We start from the raw sequence: 21,824 nt of genomic DNA on the forward strand, positions 1-21,824 counted from the left end.
GAAGGAAGGAAAAAAGAAAGAAAGAACTCTGTCCTTGCTTACTCGACCCATGCTCCCTGCTTGGGAGTGAGGGAAGGAAGGTTTTTGCTCTAAAGATTTCCACATTAGACTCAGAGGGAGGGCCACTTTTGTGAAAAATGCTTCGTATTTTTGCAAGCTGCAAAGGACCACAAGCAAATTAATCATTGTTAGCAATACTTTAATTTGCTCCCAATTTTTAAACCTGAGTTTTACATCTTCCTTGTCCTCCAGGGTCAAGTAGGCCAGGCAACCCCTGGTGATGTTCAAAGAATCCCCAGAAATCCCTCAACAGTTTCTTTGCCTTACTCCCTCTGAAAACATAGCTCCTGATTGCCCTGATTGCCCCACAGCCTGGCACGGGCGGGACAGGAAGCCCCTCTGCCTTGTAAACACCGTGTTGCAAACAGACACTTCCCTAGGCTCTTGTGCAGAAGCTGTCACCAGACTGGGAGTGGCTTGTTGGGGGAAGGGCTTCCCCCTACCAGGGCTTCCCCTGCTCTCAGACTTAGCTAACTGCTCATCTTAAATCTGACTAAATGGGAGGGTGGTAAGAAAATTCCCTGCCAGGCGCAGTGGCTCACACCTTTAATCCCAGCACTTCGGGAGGCCGAGGCAGGCAGATCTCCCGACGTCAGGAGTTCAAGACCAGCCTGGCCAACATGGTAAAACCCCCACGTCTACCAAAAGTACAAAAATTAGCTTGCCGTAGTGGCGGGTGCCTGTAATTCCAGCTACTCAGGAGACTGAGGCAGGAGAATCGCTTGAACCCAGGAGGCAGAGGTTGCAGTGAACTGAGATCATATCACTGCACTCCAGCTTGGGCAACAAGAGCAAAACTCTATCTCAAAAAAAAAAAAAAAAAAAATCCCAAGCAGAGGGCTCTCAGCACCTGGAGTTTGCACCTGGAGTTTGTCAGAGGCTCAGGGGTCTGAAGCAGCCCAGAGGAGGACAGCTGCTTTGTCCCACAGTGGATCACAAAGCCATAGGTGTCTGAAGCCCCTGCAGTTGTGCACAGAAGGCCAGTGACATACCTGAAGGGTCCATGGGGGGAGGATGACTGAACCCCACAGAGGTCTCAGATGGGGAGCAGCCCAGCCTGCCTGATCATCAGTCATCCAAAGCTGAGGCCCGGGCCTCTTCCATGCTGGCTGCTCAACCGAGCAATCACTCATTCAGCAAGCACTGATTGAATGACAAATGCTGGTCCCTGCAAGGCACTGGAGAGTCAGCACTGAACAAAATGGTTGGAAAGCTTCCCTCATTGGGAAGGGGATGAGTGAGGCAAGAACACACATTAGGTCTTGGGAAAACTGAGTCAAGCAGTCTGGCTGGAGGAGAGCGTGAGGATTTGTGGAGAAAGGAGTGGGAACCAACTTCAAAACTTGAACAGAAGACTAAGGACTCTGGACTCCCCCTAAGCAGTGGGGTGCCAGCAAAGGCATCTGAACACAGTGACACAGAAGTTTTCATAAGAAGAATCTCCTGGTGAAGAGAGGAAGAGCCTGTGGTCCAAAAAGCCCACCAGAGGCATATGGTAAAGAAAGCCAAATTGGGTAGCAGAGAGAGCAATGGGGAAGTGAGAGAAACAAGAACCATGGAGAAAGGAAGCACCATCAAAAGTGGCTGGTGAGTGGGGAACAAGGAAGATGGAGGGAGGACTCAGAGATGAGTCCAAGGCTTCAAGGCTGGGAGTCTGGTTTCATCAGAGACAGAAATGGGGAAGTCTGCAGAGGAAGCCTGCTTTGTAGATGCAGAGTTGGGCTCTGGACATTGCTTAAGTTGAAATAGGGCATCAAGTGAAAATAACCAGCATGTACTTGGAGGCCAAAGCAGGTGGATTGCTTGAACCCAGGACTTTGAGAACGGCCTTGGCAAAATAGTGAGACCCTGTCTCTACAAAAAACACAAAAAATTAGCTGGGCATGGTGGCATGCACCTGTAGTCCCAGCTACTAAGGTGGCTGAGGCAGGAGGATCATCTGAGCCTGGGGAGGTTGACGCTACAGTGAGCTGTGATCGTGCCACTGCACTCCAGCCTGGGTGACAGAGTGAGACCCTGTCTCAAAAAAAAAAAAAAAAAAAATGTGGCCGGGCGCGGTGGCTCATGCCTATAATCCCAGCACTTTGGGAGGCCAAGGCGGGTGGATCACGAGGTCAAGAGATCGAGGCCATCTTGGCGAACACAGTGAAACCCTGTCTCTACTAAATATACAAAAAAATTAGCCAGGCGAGGTGGCGGGTGCCTGTAGTCCCAGGTTCTCGGGAGGCTGAGGCAGGAGAATGGCGTGAACCCGGGAGGCGGAGCTTGCAGTGAGCTGAGATCCGGCCACTGCAGTCCAGCCTGGGCGACAGAGCGAGACTCCGTCTCAAAAAAAAAAAAAAAAAAAAAAAAAGATGCAGTTTGGGAAGAGACTATTGGAACTTTTCATTCCAGAACCACCAGTGACCAGTGGCTCATGCCTATAATCCCAGCACTTTGGGAGGCCAAGGCGGGTGGATCACGAGGTCAAGAGATCGAGGCCATCTTGGCGAACACAGTGAAACCCTGTCTCTACTAAATATACAAAAAAATTAGCCAGGCGAGGTGGCGGGTGCCTGTAGTCCCAGGTTCTCGGGAGGCTGAGGCAGGAGAATGGCGTGAACCCGGGAGGCGGAGCTTGCAGTGAGCTGAGATCCGGCCACTGCAGTCCAGCCTGGGCGACAGAGCGAGACTCCGTCTCAAAAAAAAAAAAAAAAAAAAAGATGCAGTTTGGGAAGAGACTATTGGAACTTTTCATTCCAGAACCACCAGTGACCTGAAAGGAAGCCTTCCAGCAGGATCACGGGCTGGAGGGTGGGTTTCTGCCATTGGGGTCTGAAGAGGGACTCATAGTCACTGGGGGTCCTGTCGTAAGGTGGCACCATGAGGGAAGGAGCAGGTCCCCTCTCTGCTCAGCCCATGAGAGCAGCTCCCACAAGACAACTCTTGGAGAGCAGGCTTTGAAAACTCACAGGAGGTCAGAATCATAGAGTCCAACTGGTCCAGGAGGAAACAGACTGAGCAAGACGAGGAGGTAATTAGGGACCAGGACTAGAGATTAGACCTTCTATTCCCATCCTGTAGCCCGTACATCACATCACAGCCCCCTGTGTTCTCTTAAGCACAGTAACAGGCCAAAGAGAACACAGAGCTTTTTGTTTTCTCAAAATGAAACTCTCAACATGGTACAGAAGTGAATGCATGGTGCAAAGACCTATGAAACGTTGACTTGAAAACCCCAAGAACAAGAGGACATTAATTCCTAGCTCAAACTGGAGGTGAGATACATTGGCCCCATGATCTTATCTGGGACACTCACAGAGGAAGGCGATTTTGAAATTGGGTTCAATTAGTTTATTTTACCAGGTATCTGAAGGAGCCAAGAACAAGAGACTCCAAGAAAAACCCATGCTCCCAGCAGAGGATGTGGGCGAGGATCCCAGTGTCCATGAATGGCTATGGTTTTCTAACAGCCAAGGTGCTTCTGCTCCGGGGAATGGGCTGTGAAGCAGGGCTGTGGGATTTCTGAGCAAACTGCCCAGCTATGGGACGTATTTATTCAAGGTCACTGAACTACTTAAACTCGAATTATGTTCTCAGAACAACCAGTGTTTACACAACCAGTCAGACATGGCCACCATGATTTAGAGAACTACAGGCTCTTTAAAAATGAGCTATATTGGTCTCCTTTCCCACGGCTATCATTTCTATAATATATAACACGTATTTTCCCTGCATACTTTCCCCAACGGTAAACTCACCACCACAAAGCCTCCCATTCCATTGTTGATCTGCTCTGAGTTTCTCTAAGATCTTCCTTCTAGTGAGCTAGAGTCTATTTTCTGACAATTTTTCTTCCATTATCCCTTTTCCATCCTGGAGAATGACCCCCAGGTGAGGCGTCTTCACCTTTTTCAAAGGACACTGCTCATCAAACATCTGAAGACAGATACTACTTCTCCTCTGTCTTTTCTTGGAGAAAAACCTCTCTACTTCTTAATTACTTCATATTCTGTCATCGCCATCTTGGTTACCTTTCTCTGAGTATGAAGTGGCTGATCAGCATCCTCCAAATGCAGCACCTGGAATGCACTCAATGTGGATCTGCCCAGTTCCGTGTAGAAATAGGCATTTTTGTAAGCTGAAAGGCATATAAAGTAAGGACCCATGGGACCTAGTGGCTGAACATCAGAAGCCAAGAATCAAAGATGGCTCTTGGGCATGAGCCTGGGAGCACTGAGGTTTACAGGTGTGTACCTGGGAGGATTGAGGAAGAGAGAAGAGAAGGAAGTTTGGGGAGTGGGAAGCCAAGAATCCCACAGTGGAAGACCTCAAGACCAGAGCCGTTCTCTCAGCTTCCAAGGAGCAGCTCATTCCCCACTCTATAAGCTGTCACTGGGCGCGGGAGAAGGTAACATGCTTCCAAAGTCGTTTGCAAAGTCGGCATATCAAAAACTGACAACAGCAGCACAGAAAAGGAAAATGGAGGCCAAATTCATTTAATGCAAAAATCCTAAAGAAAGGCGGGATGCGGTGGCCCACTCCTATAATCCCAGCACTTTGTTTGGGAGGCCAAGGCGGGTGGATCACTTGAGGCCAGGAGTTCAAGAGCAGCCTGACCAACATGGTGAATCCCCGTCTCTACTAAAAATACAAAAATTAGCCGGTGTGGTAGTGGATGCCTGTAATCCCAGCTACTCAGAGGTTGAGGCACGAGAATTGTTTGAACCTGGCAGGTGGAGGTTCGCACCACTGCACTTCAGAGTGAGACTGTCTCAAAAAAAAAAAAAAAAAAAAAAATTCCTAAAGAAAATCACAGCAAATCAAACCTAGCACAGTACTGAAAGAATAAAGTACCTTGACCCAATCGAGTTTATTCCAGAAATGCAAAGGGTTCAATACGTGGAAGTTCATGACCTAATGTGTCACATAAATCTATCACAAAGTGAAAGAATATAAGCGTTTCCTTGTAGATGCTTTAAAAAAGTATTGGACAAACGTAACAACCATTCATGCTTTTAAAAATCCTTAGAAAAGAAGAACTGAAGAAAACATCCTTCACACATGGCCCTTTACATCAAGGCACTGGTTCTAAAGAACTACGACCACATCAGAGAAACAAAGCCCCAAGCTCATGCCAGTGCCTGGGAACTCGGGAGGTTGCAGACTTTTGTGGCAAAGAAACAGCCATGCCTGCCTCTCTGATCTGTAGACTGTTTATTTTCATGTGTATGGCCACAGACAACTTTTCTTTCTCTTTCTCTCTCTCTCTCTCTTTTTTTTTTGTTACTGTTGTTCTGAGATGAAGTTTCCCTCTTGTTACTTAGGCTGGAGTGCAATGGTGCGATCTTGGCTCACCGCAGCCTCCGCCTCCCGGGTTCAAATGATTCTCCTGCCTCAGCCTCCCAAGTAGCTGGGATTACAGGCATGTGCCACCATGCCTGGCTAATTTTTTTTTTTTTTTTTTGAGATGGAGTCTCACTCTGTCACCCAGGTTGGAGTGCACGGGTGCAATCTTGGTTCACTGCAAGCTCTGCCTCGCAGGTTCACGCCATTCTCCTGCCTCAGCCTCCTGAGTAGTTGGGACTACAGGCACCCACCACCATGCTAGGCTCATTTTTTGTATTTTTAGTAGAGACAGGGTTTCACCGTGTTAACCAGGATGGTCTCGATCTCCTGACCTCATGATCCACCTGCCTCGGCCTCCCAAAGTGTTGGGATTACAGGCGTGAGCCACCGCGCCCGGCCTAATTTTTGTATTTTTAGTAGAGATGAGGTTTCTCCATGTTGGTCAGGCTGGTCTCGAACTCCTGACTTCAGGTGATCCACCTGCCTCGTTCACAGAAAGTGGTGGGATTACAGGTGTGAGCCACCATGCCCGGCCTTCTCTCTCACTCTTTAATCATCTTGAAAATGGGCTGAATTCAAAACTTGGTGAGAAATCCAACAGCACAGCGGTGGCCCAGTGTACAGTCAGGAGCCGGCCCCCAGCATGTCACTTCTGGGTTCTCACCAGTGAGTCGCTACCGGCGTCCTCTGTACAGTTTTCATTATTCATCACCATCCCCAGCTTCCTTCTGACAGCAGCTTCCTCCCACAGGGAGCTGTGCTGGGGATAATCCAAAGAAATCAGCATAGAGAAAGTCATGTTTTCTAGAACAGGGGTTATTAACCTGAATCCCTCGGTGAACTGCAGAGATCCAAGAAGACCTTAGAATTCTATGCAAAACTTTGAGAGAGAGAGAGAGAGACTGCGTGTGTGCGTGCACACGTACAAATGCATTCTCATGTACATATGTGCTTATGGGTGACGAGAGAGGAGATGATCTATCGCTTTCATCAGTTTTTCAAAGGGGCCCCCTATCTAAAGAGAGTTTGAGACTCCCCTCGAAGAGCTGTCAGTGTAGATGCGATCTGGTTGTTGCAGAACCCTCCCGCAGGAGGCTGGCTGGCTCGGCCAGGTTGAGTGGAAGTGGCTGCATGGAGATTTGCCTGACAAGAGCCAAACCACCAAGCCATGCAGGAACAAATACTCAGACCAAAAACCCAGTGATACATCTGCACACACTCCATGGTTCTGGGGAGACAGCTTTCGTGGAAGAAGGATATGGAAGCTGGACAAGGGACTTCCTAGATGAGACAGACCATCCGGATCAGAGTTTCTGAACCCTCCCAGGACAGCGGCTCCTAAGAGGGACAGAACCAAGGCCCGGCAATCAACATGATGGAGTTTTCTGTGGATGGGGACTCAACTCCCTGAGCTGTTGACGGAGATGCACAAATGCAGAGGGCTCCTGAGCGGGACATGCTATCTGTGTCAGTGGAAGGGAGAAGAGAGCCCGCACATTAGTATTTATGACCTCAGCATCCATAAGCTGGACCTTGGAATACCGGGAGGGGTGAGGAAGGTGGGGATGAGTCCCTGGTCTGTGTCAGAAACCGAGAAGGGTGCTTGCCAGTAGTGCTATCACCTGATCCTTACAGGAGAGGGAGCCCACATACCCCACACACCAGGTGTTGAAAAGAATGCCAGAGATAATGCACCCAAAGAGCCCTTAGCAAGTATTTCCTAATTGGTAGGCATTATTGTTATTATTTTCTTTTATGTTATATCTTTCAAGTCTCAACTCAAATATGACTTCTTCAGAGAAACCTTTGCTTAACCCCTCAACTATATTGAGTTCCCTTTCCATAATCTCAGAGTATCCCATAATTCTCACAGTTGTAATTAAACAATATGTGTGTTGCATATCTTGTCCATGAAACTGTGAGTTCCACGGGGCAGGATCATTGCCTGTCTTGCTCAGCATCCTCAGAGCCTGGCACATGCCTGGCACACAGAAGGTGTCCTCCATGCAGAAGTGTTGAATGAACAAGTGAAATGTTAGCGATTAGGCAGGGGCCACATAAAGTACTGAGTGCCAGATTTCCATCCTACAGATGGGGAAACAGACACGCAGAGAGGTAGATGGACTTAGCAAAGATCACGTGGCTAGGAGTGGGGGAGCTAGGCAGAAACTGGGCCCCCTGGCTCCATGTGAGGCCACCTTCAGCCTTCACACCCCAGCCCTGCCCCCTAACAAGGAAACCACACAAGCTCATTTGCCTAGGTCAACAACAACAAGACTCCCGAGGACATGAAAATGAAAAGCACACCACTCCCTCCGGGCCCCACCCCCAGCCCCCCACCCCATCCTGTGATCTGGCAACTTCTGCCGTTGCTGTGCCTGGGCACCTTGCCTATGAGATCCCAGGGAGTTTCAGGATGACAGCTTGATGCCATGCTGAACATCAGGTGGCTAGGGTGAGCAGGCCATAGCTGTGCCGGGTCACTGGTCGCCCTGTAGGCCTGGGTGGTCAGCCCTATGGTGCGAAAACATAGAAAGCACAATGAAGGAGGAGATGGTTAGTGCTGAGGGGCAAAGGAAGAGCCTCAGAAGATGAGGCTTGAGCTGAGCTTGTAGGAGGAACTGGCAGTTCACCAGGCAGGCAGAGGCGGGGAAGGGCAATCTGGGGAGAAGCAACAGCACACACAAAGGTGCAGAGATCTGCTCAGGCTACCAGAGAGGAAGCAGGAGGGGTGGACCTGGGATGGGTGGTGGGTGTGAGCCATCTCTGGAAAGTCATGCAGCTCTGCAGCGTTTTCAGCTGAAGAGTGACACACGCAGGCTGGGTGCGGTGGCTCACGCCTGTAATCCCAGCACTTTGGGAGGCAAAGGTGGGCAGATCACCTGAGGTCAGGAGTTCGAGACCAGCCTGGCCAACATGGCGAAACCTCATCTCTACTAAAAATACAAAAATTAGCTGGGCGTGGTGGCGGGCGCCTGTAACTCCAGCTACTCGGGAGGCTGCGGCAGGAGAATCGCTTGAAGCCAGGAGGCGGAGGTTGTAGTGAGCCGAGATCGCGCCACTGCACTCCAGCCTGGGTGACAAGAGCAAAACTCTGTCTAAAAAATAATAATAATAAAGAAATAAAAAAGAAAAGTGACTCACGCAGATGTGTTATCTTACATCATCATGGCAGCATGAGAGAAGCTCCCATGGAAGCAGCCGTCTCCCATGGATGCCAAACTCTAGGACCCGAAGTCTAGCATACCACTGGATAGACTCAGAAGACTCAAGAAGGACCCAGGATCTTCTCTGTGCCATGAAAGTCATCCATTTCTTCCCATTCATCAGCCTCCAACCCCCTTTTGGGTGTAACTTCTTATAGCTGTGACTCACTTATTTGGAAGTCACTTAACCAATAACCTCAACTATCTAAAATCTAGCTACTATCCTAGAAGTAAGCAAACAAACAAAAGCATCTGGTGGCCACAATTCATGCCCCCAAAACTGTGTTGTATAGGGTACGTGCTTGACACCCACAGGAACACCTAAGCCATCACTTAGGCTTGGCCAACTCTGGTTAAGAGCAGACGCTAGAGTCAGCCCAGCTCCGGCACCTCCTACGTGTGTGGCCTTGGTCCTCGGTTTTCTCATAGGTAAAATGGGGGCAATAATTGTAGCTACCTCAGAGTGTGACTGTGAAGATGAAAGGACATGACATACTTAGCACAGTACCCAACACCATGAAGTCATAGCCAAAGGAGAAAAGGACGAGGAGAAGGATGAAAGAGAAAGAAGCACGAATGTACAAAAAGACACAGGGTACAAAAGAGAATGGCCGTCCAGAACCATTTGATGAAAATTTCAAGAAATTATTCAATCATATCCGACAAGCCACATTTATAAATGAAAGCAACATACTTTACAAAGATATATTTTAAAACAGAATACGTTGAAAAGTTCTGATACTTTGAGTAGAGAGCTACTAGAAAAATTTATGTATGAAAGCTATGAGAACAACATAATTCTATGTGAACCTGTGTATCGCTAACACATACCCCCAAATCTGTGAAAAATACATTGTATTTAACAGAATCTAAGATGCCATCAATTGTAAGATGCACCATTATTTTGTGTGGCAATAAGGAAGAAATAGTGTTGCCTATTATAATTGGAAGATGCCATAAACGGTAACATGCACCTTGATTTCAGTGTTGCCAAAATGTGAAAATATGTACATCTTCAAATTGATGAAATATCCTACTATGTAATACATGTTTGCTATGGGAAGGTATCATCTTCCCTTTGGGCAGAAGTCAGATGTACTCTTTCCTTTCTCTCCTCCCACCCCACCTATATCTGAGGCTCAAAAATCAAATTAAACACCTCTCCCTTGACTTGCTAAGGATCACTCTATCTTGTTCTTCCAGGAGCTTTCTCTGTTTTTTAAATTTTATTTTTTGTTTTTTTTTAAAGACAGGGTCTCACTCTATCGCCCAGGCTAGAATGCAGTGACACGATCATAGCTCACTGCAGCCTTGAACTCCTGGCCTCAAAGCCTTGGCTTCCCAAAGTGCTGGGATTACAGGTGTGAACGATGACGCCTGGCCAGCTTTCTTTCTTAATACATTGGTTCAGGCTTTTAGCTCACCAGCTGAGGCCAAACAGGTGTTCTGGTTCTCAGAGGTCCCACGGGGCCAGCCAGCTCAGTCCCTTGGGATGAGCGTCTTTGAAGAAAGGCCAAGTCAGCACAGCTTGAGTGCTCAGCGGAACCCAAGCTGGGGCTTCCAAACTCTAGGCTACCCAGGCAAAAAGGCTCCTGGCTCTCCTCCTCTCCCACTCCTCAGCCAGCAGGCCCCTGATGGATGGCTAACACAGGGGTATGGAGCAGTTTGCACCCCGGCCTTCTCATCCTCATGCCAACATCAACCCCTAATGCTCTTGTCACCCACTGCCACTAGCGTCCAACCTATTCTTCTTTTTTTGTTTGCTTGTTTTTTGTTTGTTTGTTTGAGACAGAGTCTCTCTGTGTCTTCCAGGCTATAGTGCAGTGAAGCGATCATAGCTCACTGCAGCCTTGAACTCCGGGGCTCAAGCAATCCTCCCACTTAAGCTTCCCAAGTAGCTGGGCAACCTGTTATTCTTGAGGGCAACAATAAACAGTGAATGGGAGGGAAGAAAGACAAGCAGGGAGGCAGAGATTGTCTGCTTCTACTCCAGCCTGAGGAGGGAGGATAATGAATCATCCCTTTTCTAAGCTAGAAATGAAAGGAGGGAGGTTCTTAAAACCCCAGTGAGGCTCAGCACACAAAGACCCCAAGCCTTCCTGCCCCCACAGTCCTGGCTTGTAAGGCTTCAAAAAGCAGGGGAGGGAGCCCTGAAGCAGGAAGACAGCTCCACCATCCAAAACTGTCTTCTTTGTCTTCCATGGATCCCCTGGTGAAGACCACACCCCTGCAGCCATACCGAGGAAACACGGAATCCAGCGTTCTACAAACATCCACAGAGCATCTCCCACATGCAGCCATTCTCATCATACACGCCTCACTTAATTTTCCACACTGGGCTGGGCACAGAGGCTCATGCCTATAATCCCAGCACTTTGGAAGGCCAAGGTAGACGGATCGCTTGAGCTCAAGGAATTTGAAACCAGCCTGGGCAACATGGCAAAACCCTGCCTCTACAAAAAATACAAAAATTAGCTGGGCATGGTGGTGCTGACCTGTAATCCCAGCTACTTGGGAGGCGGAGGTGGAGGATTGCTTGAGCCTGGGGGTTTAAGGCTGCAGTGAGCCATGATCATGCTACTGCACTCCAGCCTGAGTGACAGAGCAAGACCCTATGTCAATAATAATAATAATAATTCCACACAGCTCTATGGGTCAATATGAGAGCCCATTTTACAGATAAGGAGACTGAGGCTGGGTTGGGGGACAGTGTGATGCTGCAGGTCACACAGCTGGATCTGGTTGGAACTTGGATCTCTTTTCCACATCATGCATGGTTCCCAAGCAATGGCTTCAGCATCACCACTTAAGGAGCTCATTAAAATTTTCGAAAAATACAGATTCCAGATCCCATCCCTGGAAAGCCATGTTGTAGGACTGCTTGGAAGAGAGTCCAACCTGCAGTCAGCTCTGGGAGCCAGTGCCTTAGAGGTGGTCCTGAGGGTAGGAAGGAAAGTGTGGGGTGATGAGAAGACACGGAAGGAAAACGAGGGTGTCAGTCCAGAGAGGACTTTGGAGGCAGGCTTGGCCTACTTTTAGCCCTCATTCTGCCTAAACCCACCCCTCCTCTCTACTCGGAGTCTTGTTAACTCGCTTTATACCACATCCTGCTGCTTTAATCTCGCCTTCCTTTTCCTTCTGAACAATCTCCTTCCTCTTACTGACCTGAACTTTTTGTGTATTTACCCCAGGCCGGGATGGGCCAGCACGCGTACACGCGCATGCACGCACACACACACACAGTCACGCGGGGATGCCCAGTGTGTAAACACAGAACCTCTGAGAGCAGAAAGCGTGCAGTTCTCTAGGACAGCAGCCGCGTCTGGAGCCAACGCGGGCTAACTAGCAGGCTGAGTGAGGCTCGACGGAGGGCGCCTTACGCGGGCATTTCCATGACTCCCAGGTTCTGACGGCACAGGAGCCCTGACGCCCACGCTCACGGACAGTTCCCCACAGGGGCGGACAGGGTCCCTGACCCCACAACACAGGGCGACCTGTGTTGGAGGCAGGAGGCTGAGGACACAGCTGCACAGAAGCGCCCAGCAGAGGTTACCCGGATAACGATGAGTGGTCAGCGCGCCGCCCCTTAAGTCTCTGTGGCTATCTGGAGTGCAGGTTTGCAGACCTGCTGCCCCCGCGGTGGGCCCGGTCCATGGGGCCGGAAGACAGCAGGATCTGTCCAGCCCCCGGGCTGCGGCGGCTGCTCGCGGAGCCTACTCTCCCCGACTGTCCCCAGCTTGCTCCAGGTCTGCCTGGAGCTCCCACGCGTGCCCTCCGCACCCACCCCGGCTGCCCAGTCACACACCTGCAGTCCCTGCCGGGCGCCGAGCCCCTGTCCAGCGGCGACTCCCTACGATTCGGGTGACCCTCGGGACCACCGCGCCCCAGCTGGAGCCGCGCGGCGAGCCGCAGCATCTGCCCAGCCTGAGCTACTCCGGAGGGCGGGGGGCGGGGCCTGTCAGGGGGCGGGGCCTTGTGGGGCGGGGCTGACCGCGGAGCCGGCCTCTCCAGCCACCTGGTGGCGGGGCCGCGTCAGCCAGGTGCGCGCCTGGCCCCGCATCCTCTGGGTCACGCCCCCGAGTCCGCAAAGCGTCTGAGAAGCAGCCCCGGCTCTGACCCGCCAGCCCGCGGAAGCAGACCCTGGCCGGTGCACGGCCGTGGCGCCAGCGCGGAGCACCAGCGACCCCCTAGGAGTAAGGGGAGGTTAGGCCCCCGCGTCAGAAGCGCGGCTTTGGCCCGGCAGGAGGGCTGAGCGGAGCCGGGGGCAGGTCTGGGGTGGGGGCTTCGGGGAAAGACGAGAAAGAGGAAGTTCCGACGAGCTGCTTCCTTCTCTCACTAGGACCCACTTCCTCTTCCTACTTCTATTTTCTTTTTCTTTTTTTTTTTTTTTTTGAGACGGAGTCTCGCTCTGTCGCCCGGGCTGGAGTGCAGTGGCACGATCTTGGCTCACCGCAACCTCCGCCTCCCGGGTTCAAGCAATGCTCCTGCCTCAGCCTCCTGAGTAGCTGGGATTACAGGCGCGCGCCACCTCGCCCAATTTTTTGTATTTTTACTAGAGACGGGGTGTCACCATGTTGGCCAGTATGGTGTGGATCTCTTGACCTCGTGATCCGCCCACCTCGGCCTCCCAAAGTTCTGGAATTACAGGCGTGAGCCACCTACTTCTATTTTCTTTGAGTGCCCTTAACCCTTAAAATGCCTGCATTCCTGCTTTGCAGACGAGCACCTTGACCCGCATCCTCCTGCAGGAACCTTCATAGAAATACCAGCCAGTCCTGGAGTTCAGCACTGCTGCTCCAGCCTCTGGCTGGACTTCCTGCCCCCCCTGGCCGGCACCAGGGCTACTGTCACCTGAGTGGTCTCCCCAGCCCCTGGGGAAGGGAATGGGGGTGTGCCGGAGTTCCTGCCTCCTGGGTCAAGGCCCTCTTCTTGCCTCCCCTTTTTCTCTCCCAGACGACGTTGCAGATGATGCTCTACCAAGAGTTGGAAGGACTCCTCAGGGAATCCCACGAGACTCTGTGCTTCCTATGCATCCTTTCCCCCTCGTTTACAAAATAGGGATAAGAAGGTTGGCTACTGCTTGGACAGCCCTCGCGATGGAAGAGAAGCACTTCATTTGAGGGTTAACAAAGGGCAACGCTGAAATCTCCACTTCCACTATTGAATGGAACTCTGTGTCATAATATCTGTTAGAGGCGTGCAAACTCGGCCACAAGGTCATGGTCATACGTTATTGCTGGCCAAAAGCCGCAACCCTACCTGAGGCTTTGAGAAATATGAACACCAATGACTTTTGTTTTCCTGACTCCCGAAATACCAAGAAAAAGCAACTTCCCCAAATGGACAGAAACAGAAAGTACCCTTGGTTGAACACAGAGGCCTGGTTCCAGCCATCGTTAGAAGTGGGAAGGAACTCAGACCCCCTCTCCTACCTCATCCCCCACCCCTCCCCAACACGTCACCCTTTCACAGAGAAGGAACCAGAGACACCAAGGACTGAGAGAGGACTTGATAAGGATTCTAGTGTCCTGTCTCCCCTGTCCGCACCTTTTCCACCACAAAAATATGGACATTGGAGGAAGAGGAGAAGACTGAAGGTACACACCGTGCAAAGGAAGAAAATGGCAGAACTGTTCTGGAACCAGGAATTCAGGAGCAAGAATGACACAGTGTGTGCCAGATGGAAATGTTGGATTAGGAGAGCACTTGGAAAGGTAAATAATCTGTCAGAGAAATTATGGGATGCCTGGCTTCTGAAAATGGAGGAAAACTGCAAAAGAGACGCTCATTGGTGCTTACTCCCAGGGCGCTGAGCATCCCAGGAAGCTAACTTTCTCCCATCCTACATCCCCTCAGAAGTAGGCATTCTCCTCTCCACCTGCAGCTGTGACCCAGATATGGAGCCGCATGTTCTGCCACCCCGTCAACACTGAGTTCTGTCAGATCTGATCAGGACCTGACACCTATGCATCCTCCATTTCCCACCTCCCCAAAGCTGCTTGAAAGACTCTGAAAGGTACCTCTGTCACTCATTAAGCATCTGATTATGTACCTCTTTCTACAACTCCTTTGTTGCTTTGTTTTAAACTCTATGGCTCTTTGAAATCACTCTCCTTCCTTTCACTGCCTAATGTTTTCAAAGAGGAGTCTAACCCTGTCTCTACTTCCTCATCTTACATGTATTCCTCAATTCTCTGAACAGAGACCACCAGGGAAACCCCAAATGTCAACTCCAATGGTTTCATTTTCTTACCTCACTAGAGCATTTGGCACCACTCCTTCTTGAAAATCCCCTCCTTGGCTTCTCCTCCACCTCTCACCATGATTTCTGTTTTCTTCTTCTGGCTTCATTTCTTCGTCATCCCTTAAACATTACAATGTTTGAGGTTTCAGATGAGGCTGCTTCTCTTCTCCCTGGGCAATGTTATCCATTCCCATCGTACTGATCCCTCCCAAAGTATCACCCAGACTTCTCTCTTGAGCTCCAGATCTGTAATTCCAAGTGTTTTCTGTACATCCGTGTCTAGATAATCCATCCAAAAGCATTTTAATTACTCCATGCCCTAAAATAAATTCTTCATCTTCTCCCAAACTCCTTCTCCCGCCTTCCCTATCTCAGTTGACATCACCAATGGATAGTAAGGTTTCTAGTAACTTATAGCCAGAATATATAAAGAACTCCCACAACTCAAAAGTAGTAAAGACAAAGAATCCAATTTTAAAATGGGCAAAAGACTTGAACAGACACTTCAACAAAAAAAGATATGCGAATGGCCAATAAACACAGGAAAAGGTGCTAACATGATGAGTCTTTGGGAAAAATGCAAATTTAAACCATGAGTTGCCACTTTACAGTCATTAGAATAGCTAAAATTCACACTGAAAACACCAAATGCTGGTGAGGATGTGGAGCAACTGAAACACTCATATATTGCTTGTAGGAGTGTAACATGGCACAAGTTTGGGAAACTGACTGGCAGTAACTAATAAAGTTAAATATACATCTCCCTGTGACCCAGAAATGCCACTCCTAGGTATATATCCAAGATAAATGAATGTATATATCCCCCCAGAAACATATATATGAATGATTATAGCAACTTTATTTATAATAGCCCCAAACTGGAAACACCCCAAATGTCATTAATAGTAGAATGCATTTTTTGTTAAATTGTGGGATATTCATACACTGAAATGCTACTCAGTAGTAAAAAAATAAATAAATAAATGACTGATGCATGTGTCAACATATGTGGATCTCGCGAAAATTATGCTGAGCAAAAGAAGCCAGACACAAAAGAAAATATAGTGCATGATTCCATTTATATGAAGTTCAAGAACCAGTAAACTAACTTACAGTGATAGGAGTCAGAATGATGGTTATCTTGGGGGAAGAGAAAAATTTAACCAGAAAGGGGACATGAGTGAACTTTCTGGGGTGGTATTTTCATCTTGATGGTGGTTAAATGGTGTGTGCATATGAACAAGTTAGTGAGATGTTCACTTAAAAGTTATATATTCTGCTCTTTGTAAATTATATCCCAGTACATAAAATATGTGAGAAAAGAAAATCCACGTTGGTCTTCCTGTCACCCAGTGCAGTGGCATGATCAGTGCTCACTGCAGCCTCAAACTCCTGGGCTCAAGCCATCCTCCTGCCTCAGGTGTGCCTAGCTAATTATTATCATTATTATTATTATTGTTATTATTATTATTTGGTCGATATGGAGTCTTGCTATGTTGCCCAGGCAGGTCTCAAACTCCTGGGCTTAAACAATCCTCCCACTGGCTGGGCGCGGTGGCTCAAGCCTGTAATCCCAGCACTTTGGGAGGCCGAGACGGGCGGATCATGAGGTCAGGAGATCGAGACCATCCTGGCTAACATGGTGAAACCCCGTTTCTACTAAAAAAAAAATACAAAAAACTAGCTGGGCGTGGTGGCGGGTGCCTGTAGTCCCAGCTACTCCAGAGGCTAAGGCAGGAGAATGGCGTGGACCCGGGAGGCGGAGCTTGCAGTGAGCTGAGATCCGGCCACTGCATTCCAGCCTGGGCAACAGAGCAAGACTCCGTCTCAAAAAAAAAAAAAAAATCCTCCCACCTCAGCTACCCAAAGTGCTGGGATTACAGGTGCAAGCCACTGTGCCTAGCTGACATTGGGCTTTTATATCTTCATGCCCTTTCTCTCTCTGTCCCCTCTGCTTAAAATACCTCTCTCCACTTATTTGTTTGACTGAATGCTTACTGACTATTCATGATAATCAGCAGAACCACCTCAAATTCTATTCCAGAATAAATATAGACTCCTGCCTGGTAAAAATAAGCAAAGAGAGAAAAACCAATCCTATGAAAACACAAAAAGATTCAGACTTTCAACAGAAAGGGACATGATAAGAGAAAATTAGTTTCCTTTGAAATGAAATTTCCACAAGAAGAAGAGGAAAAAAATTTTAAACATATTTCTCTTTTATGTTTTTAATAACATTTGGGAGAATATTGTAATTGCAAGTGTAGTGGATTAAGAAATTACAAACTGAAATTACAAAAAATCATTAAGAAATTACAGACCGAAATTAGGAAACATTTTTAGCTTGCTAAATTTAAACCTCAGTGGAAACAATGAACAGAAGATTGGGAACCGAGGAAAGCTGAATGTGTGACCCAGAACACAAGTTTGAAAATTTATCCTAGAATTCAGAAGAGAAAAGATGGTCTGTGATAGCTAGATTATAGAGGTTTAATATGTGTATAACAGTAATTCCACAAGGAGAGAGAAGAGAAAATAAAATATATGGCAGAAGAAATTTTCTCTGAACTAAAGAAAGATTTGCATTTTCTACTCAATATCTTAACTTTCCTGGTAAGATATAAATTACCAAAAATTGACCTAAGAAGAGATACACCCTGACTAGACTAATAACCATGGAGTTGTGTAAATTATCAAATAACATCTCTCTTGAAAGTCCAGGTCTTGGTAGTTACATAGGTGACTTCTATCAAATTTTAAAGGACAGAATTCTACCGTGCTTTTAAAAATACTACCATGAAAAATACAGTGTGCTAAACTTTCATGTAAAAAAGAAAGAGAAATAAGAAAATATGCATGTATCTTGTCATGTGTAGAAAAACAAGTATAGGAAGGATAAACAAGAGACTAATGAGATTGGTTAGCTACAGTGGATAGGTAGGGATAGTCTGGAAAGAATGGGAGATTGGGGGTGAGGACAGAAGGGATGGGAGAAATGACAATTCTCTGAGTGTGCTGTTTGTACAGTTCTTACTTTGAGGACCATGATAATGCTACACATATCCCCGTCTCACCCTAAAATAGTAAGTTTACATCAATCAGGATGTGATGGGAATCCAAAACTGAATATGAACAGTAACAAATGAACCTAACTCTATTACAAATGAATGATATAACCGCACTGAGGAAGGAGAAGACAAAAGGAACTAACCAAGTAACATAGAAAACCATATTTTGACTATATACTATAAGTATGTGCCCCATCCAAATCTCATATTGAAATATAATCCTCAGTGCTGGAGGTGGGGCCTGTTGGAAGGTGATTGGATCACAGGGGCAGATTTCTCATGAATGGTTTTGCACCATCCCTTTTGGTACTGTCCTCTTGAGAGTGAGTTCTCATGAGATCTGGTCATTTAAAAGTGTGTAGTACTGGCCAGGCGCAGTGGCTCATGTCTATAGTCCCAGCACTTTGGGAGGCCAAGGTGGGCAGATCACAAGGTCAGGAGACTGAGACCATCCTGGCCAACATGGTGAAACTCCATCTCTACCAAAAATACAAAAATTATCTGGGTGTGGTGGTACGTCCCTGTAATCCTAGCTATTTGGGAGGCTGAGGCAGGAGAATTGCTTGAACCAGGGAGTTGGAGGTTGCAGTGAGCTGAGATCATGCCACTGCTCTCCAGCCTGGCGACAGAGCTCCATCTAAAAAAAAAAAAAAAGTGTGTAGTACCTCGCCCCTTGCTCTCTCTTGCTCCTGCTCTGGCCATGTGACATTCAAGCCCCAACTTTGCCTTCCACCATGATTGTGAGCTTCCAGAGGCCTCCCCAGAAGCAGAAGCCACTATGCTTCCTACACAGCCTGCAAAACCTTGAACTGACTAAACCTCTTTTCTTTATAAAAATTACCCAGTCTCTATAGCAATGTGAGAACAGACTAATACAAAGGCTAAAGACAGAAAAAAAAAATCACAACTTGTACCACATTGTGTTGGTATTGCTGCTTAAGGGGTCTGTTCTCTGATAAGCAAATCTATTTCTCACAGGTATATGGGTTAGAAATTCTGAAACTCTTTTATATATATGTGAAGATTGAACAAATAAGTAAATATATTGTGAATAGTGAGAGCCAAGTTTTTCGGTGTTGAGGAAGGAAGTTACAAATAAGGAAAGGTGGAAAGCTAGAATGAATGTTGTGGCATTAGATGAGAAGGTATCAGTATATACTCATGTATATACTCATGGAGGTATCAGTATATACTCTTGGTTTTTAATAGATAAATATATAGATAAATATATAAAGAGATATAGATGTATGTATATTTCCCAGCTCTGATAATGGAGCCTAGAGGTAATGATATCCCACTAGTAACGAGCACACCTAGCTTCCAGATCTTGGTTTCTAAATATCATTCTCCAATAAAAAGAAACAGGGCTCCTTAGAGGAATGTCTGATTGAAGGGCCACAGGGAAAGAATAAGATGAATCTAGAACATCTTGTGGTACTAGAAAATAATAAAGTGCTCAAAAAATGTTTAATGTTTGTCAAAAGAATGCAATAACCAACTTGAAGGGGCTCCTAGTGACCAAATCCAGAACAAGCTGAGTAACACAATAATGACAGTTATGGATTATAGCTTATAGAATAAAATAAGTATCCAAGAGTCCATAATGACATTTAAAAAATTGGATAAATACATGGGGGAGAATTGACAACCCTTTCTTACAGTGTAATGCCAGTGAATACATGTAGAAGGAAGATGGAAGCAGAAAATCAGCATTTGGTAAACATCACAGTAATAATTTTTGCAGGTAAGAATCATCAACAGGCTGGGCACGGTGGCTCACACCTGTATTCCCAGCACTTAGGGAGGCCAAGGCGGGTGGATCACCTAAGGTCAGGAGTTTGAGACCAGCCTGCCCAACATGGTGAAACCCTGTCTCTACTAAAAACACAAAAATTAGCTGGGTGTGGTGGTGCGTGCCTGAAATCCCAGCAACTTGGGAGACTGAGAGGAGAATCTCTTGAACCTGGGAAGCAGAGGTTGCAGTGAGCCAACTACGCCATTGCACTCCAGCCTGGGTAACAGAGCAAGACTCTTTCCAAAAAAAAAAAAAGATACTAAATGCAGTGAGCAAAAATATGATGATAATGGTGCTGTGGTCTGAATGTGTCCCCCCAGATATTCATACATTGAAGCCTAACCCCCAAGGTGATGGTATTAGAAGGTGTGGCATTTGGGGAGGTGATTAGGTCTAGGTAATGAGGGTGGAGCCCTCATGATTAGAATTAGTGCTCCTATGAAAAGAGGCCTACGGGGCCAGGCGCAGTGGCTCTTGCCTGTAATTCCAGCACTTTGGGAGGCCGAGGCAGTTGGATCACATGGTCAGGAGATCGAGACTATCCTGACCAACATGGTGAAACCTCATCCCGACTAAAATACAAAAAATTAGCCGGGCGTGATGGCACGTGCCTGTAGCCCCAGCAACTCGGGAGGTTGAGGCAGGAGAATGGCATGAACCCGGGAGGCGGAGCTTGCAGTGAGCCGAGATGGCGCCACTGCACTCCGGCCTGGGTGGCAGATCGAGACTCCATCTCAGAAAAAAAAAAAAAAAAAGAGGCCTAAGGGAACTTCCCTTTGCCATGTGTTGCACCACGTGAGGACACAGTCAGAGGTGCTGCATATGAGGAACGGGCCCTCACCAGACATCAAATCTGCCAGCACGTTGATCATGGACTTCCCAGCTTCCAGTACTGTAAGAAATAAATGTTTGTTGTTGATAAGCCACCCAGTGGGGTGCACCACCACACCTGGCTAATTTTTGTATTTTTAGTAGAGACGGGGTTTCACCATGTTGGCCAGGCTGATCTCAAACCCCTGGCCTCAAGTGATCTGCCCACCTCGGCCTCCCAAAGTGCTGGGATTACAGGCATGCGCCACCGTGCCCAGCAAGATACTTTCTAGTCACAAAGGGAAAATAGAAACCTTACAGCAAAGAAGCTGGACGGACACACCCTTAACCAAGTGAACAAAGTTAACATTATCATAAGGAGACACAGCAATAACATTCATCTCACGATTTGATGCTGAGACAGGCACATCATTTCTGTGGCATTCTCGCCAAAAATGTCTTACATCAACCTCATCACGGAAAACATCAGGCCTTGCCGGGCGCAGTGGCTCACGCCTGTAATCCCAGCACTTTGGGAGGCCGAGGCGGGCGGATCACGAGGTCAGGAGATCAAGACCATCCTGGCTAACACGGTGAAACCACGTCTCTACTAAAAATACAAAAAATTAGCCGGGCGTGGTGGTGGGCACCTGTAGTCCCAGCTACTCAGGAGGCTGAGACAGGAGAATGGCATGAACCCAGGAGGCGGAGGTTGCAGTGAGCCGAGAACGCGCCACTGCACTCCAGCCAAGGCAACAGAGAAAAAAGAAAAGAAAAAAAAAAAAAAAGAAAACATCAGGCCTTGGTGTTGGTTGCTCACACCTGTGATGCCAGCACATTGGGTAGCTAAGGTGGGAGAATTGCTTGGGGCCAGATGTTCAAGACCAGCCTGGGCAACATAGCAAGACCTCTTTCTACCAAAAATAAATAAATATATTAGCTGGGTGCAGTGACATGGGCCTGTAGTCCCTACTACTAAGAAGGCTGAGGTGGGAGGATCACATGAGCCCAGGAGGTTGAGGTTACAGTGAACTGTGATTATGCTGCTGCACTCTAGCCTAGGTGACAGAGCCTAGATGACAACCTGTCTCTAGAAAGAAAAGAAAGAAAAAGGAAAACATCAAACTCACTCAAATTGAGGGACATTCTACAAAATCTTCAGCAGTGTCAAGGTCAGGAAACAAAGGCAAAAGGGCTGTCACAGATTGTCATACAACACTTAAATGCAATGAGGGATATGGGCTTGGATCCTGGGCCAGAAAAAGTACATTGAGTTGGACTATCGGCAAAATTTGAATAAGGTCTGTAGATTA

General features: G+C 47.6%; 1 protein-coding gene and 2 long non-coding RNA genes across 8 annotated transcripts in view; 2 read left to right on the forward strand and 1 right to left on the reverse strand.

Moving 5' to 3' along the window:
- Positions 1-12,534, reverse strand: part of PIK3R5 (phosphoinositide-3-kinase regulatory subunit 5) — an 88,366-nt gene extending 75,832 nt beyond the window's left edge. For 4 of the 6 annotated variants that reach the window (XM_077970349.1, XM_077970348.1, XM_015118589.3 and 1 more), the window contains exon 1: positions 12,400-12,534. The gene's annotated coding sequence lies outside the window, so the exon portion shown is untranslated. Of the gene's footprint in view, positions 1-7,774; positions 7,903-12,399 lie in introns of all 6 variants that reach the window. The other 2 variants (XM_077970347.1, XM_077970346.1) reach the window with 1 other exon arrangement.
- LOC144335320 (uncharacterized) lies at positions 5,488-7,389 on the forward strand. The gene is made up of 2 exons (XR_013406095.1): positions 5,488-5,670; positions 5,806-7,389. It is a non-coding gene; the product is annotated as an uncharacterized LOC144335320 (long non-coding RNA).
- A 1,557-nt stretch (positions 12,535-14,091) lies between the features above and the next one.
- On the forward strand, positions 14,092-15,827 carry LOC144335319 (uncharacterized). Its single transcript, XR_013406094.1, has 2 exons — positions 14,092-14,308; positions 14,451-15,827. It is a non-coding gene; the product is annotated as an uncharacterized LOC144335319 (long non-coding RNA).
- Positions 15,828-21,824: the final 5,997 nt, after the last annotated feature.

This window comes from Macaca mulatta, chromosome 16 (genome assembly GCF_049350105.2).
Source record: "Macaca mulatta isolate MMU2019108-1 chromosome 16, T2T-MMU8v2.0, whole genome shotgun sequence".
NCBI lineage: Eukaryota > Metazoa > Chordata > Mammalia > Primates > Cercopithecidae > Macaca > Macaca mulatta.